The following is a 12,052-nucleotide window of genomic DNA, read 5'->3' as shown; positions in this document are numbered from 1 at the left end:
TGCTTGGAGTAAACCTGGATTGTAAACAATCATGGTCAAAACATGTTGATGAAACAGTAGCTAAGATGGGGAGAAGTCTGTCCATAATAAAGCATTGCTTTGCCTTCTTAAAACAACACTATCAACAAGACAGGTCCTACAGGCCCTAGTTTTGTCGCACCTGGACTACTGTCCAGTTGTGTGGTCAGGTGCCACAAAGAGGGACTTAGGAAAATTACAATTGGCTCTGCAGTTTAGAAAATGCTGTCATAATGCTGTGCTGATAAACATTTACAATACATGTTTAACTTAATTTAAGATGGCTCTTAAATATACACAGTGACCTAACATTAATAACATGCATGTCAATCTCTTATGGCTCAAAGTGGAAGAAATATTGACTTCATCACTGCTTGTTTTTGTAAAAAGTATTAACATGCTGAATGCACCGAGGTGTCTGTTTAAACTACTAGCACACAGCTCAGACACCCATGCATACCCCACAAGACATACCACCAGAGGTCTCTTCACAATCCCAAAGTCCAGAACAGACTATGGGAGGCACACAGTACTACATAGAGCCATGGCTGCATGGAACTCTATTCCACATCAGGTAACTGATGCAAGCAATAGAATCAGATTTCAAAAACAGATAAAAATACACAGTGGACAGCGGGGACTGTGAAGAGACGCTCCCACAGGCACAGACACACGCATACACATGATAACACACACACTCTACACACACGCACACATGGATTTTGTATTGTAGATATGCGGTAGTAGAGTAGTGGCCTGAAGGCACACACTTAATATGTTGTGAAAAGTGATATGAAATGTAATGTATATAACTGCCTTTATGTTGCTGCACCCCAGGAAGAGTAGCTGCTGCCTTAGATCCTTAATAAATACAAATACACACAAACAAACATATACTATTGCAAATACACACACACACACACACACACACACACACACACACACACATGCATGCATGCACACACGCAGACACACACACAAACACAAAGGACTTATGCAAACAAACACATCTGCATACAATATGAACAGACTGACATTTGTCTTCACCCACACAGAAACATTATCTTTGAAGGGTACCGTTTCCATTTGTGCTAATCCACACACAGTGGGAAGCACAGTGGGTAATAAACATTATCATTGCTGGGAATAGGTTGACATTGAGCCAGCCAGCCCCACTCCCACAAAACCTGTCACTGCAGACTGGCAACACACAGCAGCTTTACGACTGAGGCGGGAGAGGGGTGGAGAGAGAGAGGATAGACTTAGTAGGGAGGAAAGAGAGGGATGAGGACATGGGGTATGGAGGAGGGAGTGTTAGAGGGATGGATGAGATAGAGAGGAGAGTGTGATGAGTGGGGAGGTGGGTTGGCTGAGTAGTAGAGGGAGAGGGGGGGCTCACAGGAAGGGGGTTGGCACAGAGGATGTCTGCTGAGGATGGGGTGCAGAGAGAACATGCGGATGGGAGGTGCAACATGGAATGGGGGCGATTGACATTTTAATCCTTTACACTAAGGAAATCATTTGACCTTCTCTTTACAAATAGGTCATTGCCCCCAATTTCACATTTTTCCATAACGTTCTCAAATTATCAGTTGAATTTGAATTAATTTCCTGTATTGACTGAGATTAAAGGATGTTGACAGTTGGCAACTGATAAAGACAGGGATAAACATAATGGGATTTGGACATGTCATCATTTGCATGTGGTGCATAGAGGACAAGAAAGATTAAGTGTAAGTGTGTATTCAGAGTGGGGCTCACTGGAAGAAGGAGGTAGCACAGTGCTCTAGAGGCATTCTTTTGTAGCGTAGCTTCCTCAGGTCTTTCCGGCTCAGCTTTCCATCCTTGTTCTTGTCCAGCAGGCCAAACCTCCGCTATACAATTCAGGAGAGAGAGGAGACATCGAAGTAGAGGAATATTGAATGACAACAATGAGCTATTCACCCCAGCACTCCTAATGCCAATTTACCTAAAAGGAGGATGGACAGAGTCTAGAGAGGGAGGAAGGAGGACAAAGCTGGGTTAAAGATGTGGTTAATTGAATAGATAAAGGGAGGGCTAGAGGTCAGGAAGGCAGGAATGAGGATATAATATTACCACCCAGTTATCTTTCTTATTGAATCATTTAGTGATTATTGACTAAGTCTATTTATACTGGGGTTCCTGAATGCTCCCTCATTCTGAGTAGTGGAAGACCACACAATAAGCTACACAGGAGTTTTTTAACCTTAAATGACATCTGCTCCCGGTAACTGTACCAATTTCACACCACAACACAAATCAAAGTGCTCTTCATGCTCCTCAAGTTAGTTCATGATAAGTGTAATTAGGTGCGGTAGATCTTGCGGACACTGCAGCCCTCCAGGACCAGAGTAGCCCAGCCCTATTCCTCTGTCTTGTCTGTTACCTGGGCTAGTTGGGAGCGCTGGGCGTGGCTCAGGCAGCTCTGAGGCGGGGCGTAGGGGGCGTAGGACTCTCCCATGCGACTCAATAGGAGGAACCAGTCCATGAGGCGGTATGGGAACTGGCCATACTCCTCCTCTGTACAGTTTGCCTTGGAAACTTGGAAACAAATATAATAAAGCATGAAGTGGAACCTGGTCTTGAAGAAGACTTATTATGTAGGTATAGTACTGCAGTACTGTGTGTGTTTGTGAGTCCTACCCAGACAAGGCCCTTTATGAGCCAGTCCAATGTGACGTCTCTTGCGGCAGGCTTCTCTATGCAGCAGACACTCGTTCCCATAGGTCTTTCCCAGAACACTGCACACTGGTGCCCCCTGCCTGCACACATAGGTCATTACAAGCACAATGACATACTGTAGTGCAAGGCACCTTTCTTTATCACTTGAATACAACTTAATTACGTTTGTGGTGTGGCCCTACCGTGGGCAGGTCTTAGGACACACACACTTTGGGAAGAGGACTCCGTTGTCCTGCACCACCTGGCACCAGGAGCCCATTGGACTGTGACACTTCAGAAGCTCACATAGTAGGACTTGCATATGGATAGATGGAGAAATGGAGAGGGAGGGAGGAAGGGAGGGAGGTGGAAGAGACTTCATGCTTTGAACATAAAATCAGTCGATACAGAACTACAATGGGGTTATTTGCAGTCTAAACAAACAAGGTCAATGTGTTTTAAACATCAAATTTCACTATAAATGTGTGCAAATGTTAAAAGATATGTTTATTTGGGGGAATTAAAACCATTTACTTGTGTTACAAAAGGTTAATAAAAGAGAAAGTGTTACTGCTTGACAGACAGTGCCTCTTTGCTAACATTACCAATTTGGCGCTTTTAGGGTTAATGATGGCAGACTTACAGTTGAAGTCAGAAGTTTACATACACTTAGGTTGGTGTCATTAAGACTCGTTTTTCAGCCACTTCATAAACTATAGTTTTGGTAAGTCGGTTAGAACATGCATGACACAAGTAATTTTTCCAACAATTGTTTACAGACAGATTATTTCACTATATCACAATTCCAGTGGGTCAGAAGTTTACATACAGTAAGTTGACTGTGCCTTTAATAAACAGCTTGGAAAATTCCAGAAAATCATGTTATGGCTTTAGAAGCTTCTGATAGGCTAATTGATATAATTTGAGTCAATTGGAGGTGTACCTGTGAATGTATTTCAATGCCTACCTTCAAACTCAGTGCCTCTTTGCTTGACATCATTGGAAAATCAAAAAAAATCAGCCAAGACCTCAGAAAAAAAATTGTAGACCACCACCAGTCAGGTTTATCATTGGGAGCAATTTCCAAATGCCTGAAGGTACCACGTTCATCTGTACAAACAATAGTACGCAAGTATAAACACCATGGGACTACGCAGCCGTCATACTGCTCGGGAAGGAAACGCGTTCTGTCTCCTAGAGATGAACGTACTTTGGTGCGAAAAGGGCAAATCAATCCCAGAACAACAGCAAAGGACCTTGTGAAGATGTTGGATTAAACAGGTACAAAAGTATCTATATCCACAGTAAAACGAGTCCTATATCGACATAACCTGAAAGGCTGCTAAGCAAGGAAGAAGCCACTGCTGCTAGGGACAAAGATCGTACTTTTTGGAGAAATGTCCTCTGGTCTGATGAAACCAAAATAGAACTGTTTGGTCATAATGACCATTGTTATGTTTGGAGGAAAAAGGGGAGGCTTGCAAGCCGAAGAACACCATCCCAACCGTGAAGCACGGGGGTGGCAGCATCATGTTGCGGGGGTGCTTTGCTGCAGGAGGGACTGGTGCACTTCACAAAATAGATGGCATCATGAGGGAGGAAAATTATGTGAATTTATTGAAGCAACATCTCAAGACATCAGTCAGGAAGTTAAAGCTTGGTCGCAAATGGGTCTTCCAAATGGACAATGACCCCAAGCATACTTCCAAAGTTGTGGCAAAATGGCTTAAGGACAACACAGTCAAGGTATTGGAGTGGCCAGCACAAAGCCCAGACTTCAATCCTATAGAAAATGTGTGGGCAGAACTGAAAAAGCGTGTGCGAGCAAGGAGGCCTACAAACCTGACTCAGTTACACCAGCTCTGTCAGGAGGAATGAGCCACAATTCACACAACTTATTGTGGGAAGCTTGTGGAAGGCCACTCAAAACGTTTGACCCAAGTTAAACAATTCAAAGGCAATGCTACTAAATACTAATTGAGTATATGTAAACTTCTGACCCACCTGGAATGTGATGAAATAAATAAAAGCTGAAATAAATAATTCTCTCTACTATTATTCCGACATTTCACATTCTTAAAATAAAGTGTTGATCCTAACTGACCTAAGACAGGGAATTTTTACTCTGAATAAATGTCAGGAATTGTGAAAAACTGAGTTTAAATGTATTTGCCAAAGGTATATGTAAACTTTCAACTTCAACTGTATCTCACCTGGGTCCACTCTACCCAGATATGGTCTCAGACTGCTCTCAGCCTGCCATTGTTTGCGCTGGGCTCTGCCTCCCTGAAACACATAGAATTCGGCAGCAAAAAGAGACAGACCCGTCTGTTATCAGTTTGTAACATGGAATAAACCTTGAACATGTGTTTGTCTTTTAATGCTGTGTTCTTTTGAAAATGCTGTACTAGTACAGCATATTGTTTGACACTATATAAACGAGTCATCCCGCAGTGTTTGTGATTATACCCTGATGAAGACAGCTTGGCTGTCGAAACGTTGGATATTACATTTTTGCATCTGAGCTCCTAGAGTATGCGGCTCTCCTTTATTTTTAAGTGTTCTACTCCACTAGCCAGCACCTCGCCTAAATAGGTGTGCGTTTCTTCTTCTTTTAGAAGGGCCTATCCACTCAACATGAGTAGACAACTTAACTGCTCTGTTTTGTATACAGACTTTTGTGTTGAATTATATTTTGGGTGGTTGGGTTCTCAGACAAATAGAGGCCAAGCAACAGTCAGAACCTCTCCCAAATTTTCAGATTTATCTTCAACCATGATAAATCTGTACATGCCTGACAGTCTGCCACTGATAGCAAATAATTTCAAGCCAATTCAAGTCCTTTCACTGTTCATATTGAAGCTATGTTAATCGATGACTTGTCTCCTCTATAACCTCTGTAGTGTATGAAACCCTGACTGGCATAGAACAGCCCCCACTGCAAGGGGGGATGCTCCAAACCCCCCAAATCCCCACTATCCTCAATCCACTACTATGGTCTTTGTAGTCTGAGCCAGACCCACATCTGCCCTGAATGCACCTGATGAGAAACAGGTGCATTCCCACTGGGCACACACTGGTTGAATCAACATTGTTTCCACGTCATTTCAATGAAATTACGTTGAAATAATGTGGAATGCACGTTGACGTCTGTGCCCAGTGGGTTGTGACCCAAAATACTGGGGCCTCAGCTCCTTTAGCTCCTTCAGCTCCCAAAGCCCAATTGTTTCATTAGTCCATTGTTGATATAGTCCCAAAATGTTTTGCATGTCAGCAATCAAGTTTTCAAGATATATCACTTTCAAAATACATTTTACATTTACATTTTAGTCATTTAGCAGACGCTCTTATCCAGAGTGACTTACAGTAGAGTGCATACATTTTATTACATTTTACATACTGAGACAAGGATATCCCTACCGGCCAAACCCTCCCTAACCCGGACGACGCTATGCCAATTGTGCGTCGCCCCACGGACCTCCCGGTTGCGGCCGGCTGCGACAGAGCCTGGGCGCGAACCCAGCCCAGCCTGGGCGCGAACCCAGAGACTCTGGTGGCGCAGCTAGCTAGCACTGCGATGCAGTGCCCTACACCACTGCGCCACCCGGGAGGTGGCGCAGAAATACTGCTGGCATGATGCATTTAGCATCATATGATTTCTGTATTTTGAAAGTGATATATCTTGAAAACTTGATTGCTGACATGCAAAATATATTTTTACTATATTAACATTGGACTAATTACACAAATACCAAAAGCTAGTTTTGGGTGGAGTTTTCCTTTAACATGAATTTATTGCCTAACAACTCCAACTCAAATCCATCTCAATAACAAACAGAGGAATGTTGATTTATCTCCAACTCATTCCAACATGTGGGAAAATTTCTCAATGTGTATGCTACATGAAAGGTTGTCCTATTTCAGTAAAGACCTACTATTTTTCCTTCAGTTGTTTTGACATACCAAGTGATTTCCTCAGCTATACACACACTTTTACCAGGTGCCTGGCTGGATATAAAAGTATGCGTTGACGTCTATGAACATTCTTCAAGGTATAAAAGTCCCAACTTTCCGTCCTACTTGGGACGTATTTAACGAGATCAAAAATGTAGAACGTTGCAGATAGATATATAATGAATAGAGCTGACAACATTCACTATTCGACATGACAGACCATAGACTGTGACAGACAAACAATTATATCTGTTCTACAATCTTCTGTAACATTTCTGTCTGAACCTTCTGTAACATTGCACTCTCCTGAACAGGTCCCAGCCTCCTAATGTAATGAGGAGAAAGGTTATACTCACCATGGCCAGGTCAGGGTGAAAAGCCAGGGCCAGCAGGTAGAGCAGGTTCATAGTCAGGCTGAACGCGAGAGAAGAGAGTTGCTAACAGTCCTGCAGGAGAAATAAACCAAACAGAACTATTTCAGTGACATGGCCAATTTATGTATACTACTTGTATATCAAATGAATTAAATAAAACAATTTCCTTTCATATGATTCACTGTAAAACAACCCTTACGGAAGAGTGAAAGAGAAATATAACTTTGAGATTGTCAATATATGCTTGGACAACATACACATATTTTCTTATTTGGTGTAATTTCCCTCCATTATTCACCAGTCATTCCAATAATCCAGAAAAAAACAATGAGGCTCAGTCAAAAGAAAGCAATAATTTCCAATTACTGTGCTGTAGGAGACCGATTGAGTTACATGGACAGGAGGACATTAGCCATCAACAGAGGAAGTCATTATATGGAACAAGTCATTTTCCCAGACAGCTTCAGAAATCTTACCAGAGTTTCGCTTGCTTCTATCCTCTATTGCTATTCCGCTTGCTGTTCTGTGTCTTGCCAGCTACATATCTTTCCCTCTCCTTTACACCCGTTCCTTAAAGGTATCTGTTTTTAAGTTCTGCTGCCTATACTTTCTCCCTCCTTTTATTTGATCTCCTATTCTTACAATCCTGCCTTATCTGCCCCTCCTCTCCCCTCCTTTCTACCTCCTCCTCTTAATCTTCAGTTCACAATAGCCCCCTGTTTATAGGCCACATCAGCAGACCAAAATACTCAGAGAAAATATATGCACCTTCAGTCAGTCAATCAGTCAATCAATCAATTAGATGAAAACAGAAAATGCAATTCAGACAGACAGTAGGTGTTGTGAGAGTGTTTATTAGGGGGTTTGATTTGACTTATGATGTAAAGAGAGAGAGAGAGAGATGTATTGGCTGAATCCATGTGTGCTCTGGCCTGTAAATGTATGTGTCTGTGATGAACTGCCAGCCTCAATGAGAACCAGTTCCCCTTTCCTAATAGCCGCGGGAAGTAGGGGTGCTGAGAGTGCTGCAGCAAAAACCAGAAAAATCAGAAGAATAAAACAATTACTAGTATTAGCGGACCGTGATACTGTAGCCGTCTGATACAACAGGTGTAGTAGACAAACAGCGAAATGCTTACACTTCCCAACAATGCAGAGAAAGAAAACAGAGAAATAATAGAAAAGTAATAACACGTAATAATAAATACAATACACAATGAGTAACGATAACTTTGGTATATACAGGGGGTACTAGTACCGAGTCTATGTGTAGGGGTACGAGGTAATTGATGTAGATATGTACAGTTGGAGTCAGAAGTTTACATACACCTTAGCCAAATTCATTTAAACTCAGTTTTTTACAATTCCTGACATTTAATCCTATTTAAAAATCCCTGTCTTAGGTCAGTTAGGATCACCACTTTATTTTAAGAATGTGAAATGTTGGAATAATAGTAGAGAGAATTATTTATTTCAGCTTTTATTTCTTTCATCACATTCCCAGTGGGTCAGAGGTTTACATACACTCAATTAGTATTTGGTAGCATTGCCTTTAAATTGTTTAACTTGGGTCAAACATTTCGGGTAGCCTTCCACAAGCTTCCCACAACAAGGTGGGTGAATTTTGGCCCATTCCTCCTGACAAAGCTGGTGTAACTGAGTCAGGTTTGTAGGCCTCCTTGCTCGCACACGCTTTTTCAGTTCTGCCCACACATTTTCTATAGGATTGAGGTCAGGGCTTTGTGATGGCCACTCCAATACCTTGACTTGGTTGTCCTTAAGCCATTTTGCCACAACTTTGGAAGTATGCTTGGGGTATTTGTCCAGTTGGAAGACCCATTTGCGACCAAGCTTTAACTTCCTGACTGATGTCTTGAGATGTTGCTTCAATAAATTCACATAATTTTCCTCCCTCATGATGCCATCTATTTTGTGAAGTACACCAGTCCCTCCTGCAGCAAAGCACCCCCACAACATGATGCCTCCACCCCCGTGCTTCACAGTTTGGATGGTGTTCTTCGGCTTGCAAGCCTTCCCCATTTTCCTCCAAACATAACGCTGGTCATTATGGCCAAACAGTTATATTTTTGTTTCATCAGACCAGAGGAAATTCCTCCAAAAAGTACGATCTTTGTCCCCATGTGCAGTTGCAAACCGTAGTCTGGCTTTTTTATGTCGGTTTTGGAGCAGTGGCTTCTTCCTTGCTGAGCGGCCTTTCAGGTTATGTCGATATAGGACTCGTTTTACTGTGGATATAGATACTTTTGTACCTGTTTAATCCAGCATCTTCACAAGGTCCTTTGCTGTTGTTCTGGGATTGATTTGCACTTTTCGCACCAAAATACGTTCATCTCTAGGAGACAGAACGCGTCTCCTTCTTGAGCGGTATGATGGCTGTGTGGTCCCATGGTGTTTAAACTTGCGTACTATTGTTTGTACAGATGAACGTGGTACCTTCAGGCGTTTGGAAATTGCTCCCAAGGATGAACCAGACTTATGGAGGTCTACACTTTTTTTTCTGAGGTCTTGGCTGATTTCTTTGGATTTTCCCATGATGTCAAGCAAAGAGGCACTGAGTTTGAAGGTAGGCCTTGAAATACATCCACAGGTACACCTCCAATTGACTCAAATAATGTCAATTAGCTTATCAAAAGCTTCTAAACTGTGATATCATTTTCTGGAATTTTCCAAGATGTTTATTAAAGACACAGTCAACTTAGTGTATGTAAACTTCTGACCCACTGGAATTGTGATACAGTGAATTATAAATTAAATAATCTGTCTGTAAACAATTGTTGGAAAAATACTTGTGTCATGCACAAAGTAGATGTCCTAACCGACTTTCCAAAACTATAGTTTATTAACAAGAAATTTGTGGAGTGGTTGAAAAACGAGTTTTAATGACTCCAACCTAAGTGTATGTAAACTCCCGACTTCAACTGTACATACAACTAGGAATAGAATGACTAGGCAACAGGATAGATAATAAACAGTAGCAGCAGCATATGTGAGGAGTCAAAAAAGTTAGTGCAAATAGGGTCAATGCAGATACTCCAAGAAGCTATTAAGTTAACTATTTAACTAACTATTTAGCAGTCTTATGGCTTGAGGGTAGAAGCTGTTCAGGGTCCTGTTGGTTCCAGACTTGGTGCATCGGTACAGCTTGCTGTGCGGCAGCAGAGAGTACAGTCTATGATTTGGGTGGCTGGAGTCTTAGACACATTTTAGGGCCTTCCTCTGACAGCTCCTGGTATAGAGGTCCTGGGAGTGTTGTAATCACAATGGACAAACATATGATGCCCCTAGCAATTGCTTTTCTCAGTTTTCAGAGAAACTTCTAGGTATGAACATCCAATATTTTCCCCAGTCCTTATAAAGGGACACACTTTACACAGTTTGTTGGGGGCTGAAGATAGTGAGATGGGGAGATGACTGACTGACTAGGGGGCGATGTCAGGAGAAGCTTAACACTGTCACCTAGTGGTCATTGTGATGCATGACCACTATACAGATTTTATTAGACATATCATGACATGAATAACTTGGTTTATTGTACTGTACATGATCCCACAACAGAACCTCCATTTTTATGATTGTATTTTCTATTCGAATGTAAGTTCTTCCCTTCGTTTATTGGTTGTAAACGTTTAGACCAGAGAGCTCTCAGGTTTCTCACTAGATTAAAATGTCATGAAGAGAAGCTTCCCTTCACATGGATGATCATCAAAGGGGATTTGAGAGGTAACTGCTAAGAGTGGAACGAAAACATGCACTTTTATCCCTCTGAAAATTGTTCAGTGTACGTGTATTGATGTGAGAAGAGAAGGAGTCATATACTGTGTATGTGTGTGTGTGTGTGTATGCGTGTGCAAGTGAGAGAGAGCGAGCTAGAGAGAAAGAGAGAAGGTGGGGGGTAGGGACCATGGTAGGGACGTATACAGGAACGTTTGAGATTATTTATGTGCAGAAATGATCCAACTCCCTATTTTCATTATGTTTTTTATGCAAATGTTTTACATACCTTACTCTCTGATAACACATGTGCCTGCCTTACTGTATATCCCATACGTGCGCAAAAACTCATACTAGTGAGCGTGCACATTTACACTGAGGGCAGGATGAAAATATGACAGCTGACGTCAGTGTCAACAGCGCTAATGAGAATGACTGAGGTCGAAGCTTGGGAAGGCAGAAAAACATGAATCATGACTCCTGTCGATCATGTGGACTAGTTATTCAAATTGGGAAAGATATGCAACATTTCTAACGGCTTTTACTTTTGTTATCGAACCGTCCAAATGGGGGTTCTACTAAAATGAAATTATTTGCATCACTTGTTATCTCACACGTTGAGATTAGAGATGTTGCCAAGCCATAGAGTACCACAACATGAGTCATAATTTTTTAAATATTTTTTAAATTTAACTAGGCAAGTCAGTTAAGAACAAATTCTTAATTACAATGACAGCCTACCAGGGAACACTGCCTTGTTCAGGGGCAAAATTACACATTTTTACCCTGTCAGCTTGGGGATTTGATCCAGATACCTTTTGGTTACTGGCCCAACACTCTAACCACTAGGCTACCTGCCACCCAAAATATTGCCCATGAATAATATTACTCTGAGTATTTTGGTAATAATATTTTGGTAATAATACTCGTAATACTCATAAAACCTAGTGGTCAAACAGGGAAATGGTTCCAATCATTTTACCACACTCATTTTTCCCATAGGGGATTTTAGAAACACTAAAATAAGGGCTGTGTTTTGTGTAGACTTACCCTGGCGTGATGTTTTGATAACCGTGTGAATCTCTCTATGACAAGGTGACTTTTATCAATATATTCACCTGTATTTACCCCCCAAAAATGAAAAGCTGATTAGCTGCTAATGTGGCTATCATAAAGAACTACAAATGCCATGATGATCGGTTTGAGACTGCTAAATCAAGGCAAAGGTTAGAATCTCTGGATTAATTATCTAATGTTAGCTAAATGTAGTAATGAATAAATTGGCAACATTT

Source organism: Salvelinus namaycush, chromosome 22, assembly GCF_016432855.1.
Source record: "Salvelinus namaycush isolate Seneca chromosome 22, SaNama_1.0, whole genome shotgun sequence".
Classification (NCBI taxonomy): Eukaryota; Metazoa; Chordata; class Actinopteri; order Salmoniformes; family Salmonidae; genus Salvelinus; species Salvelinus namaycush.
The sequence above is the reverse complement of the archived record's forward strand: the minus strand, read 5'-3'. Positions refer to the sequence as shown.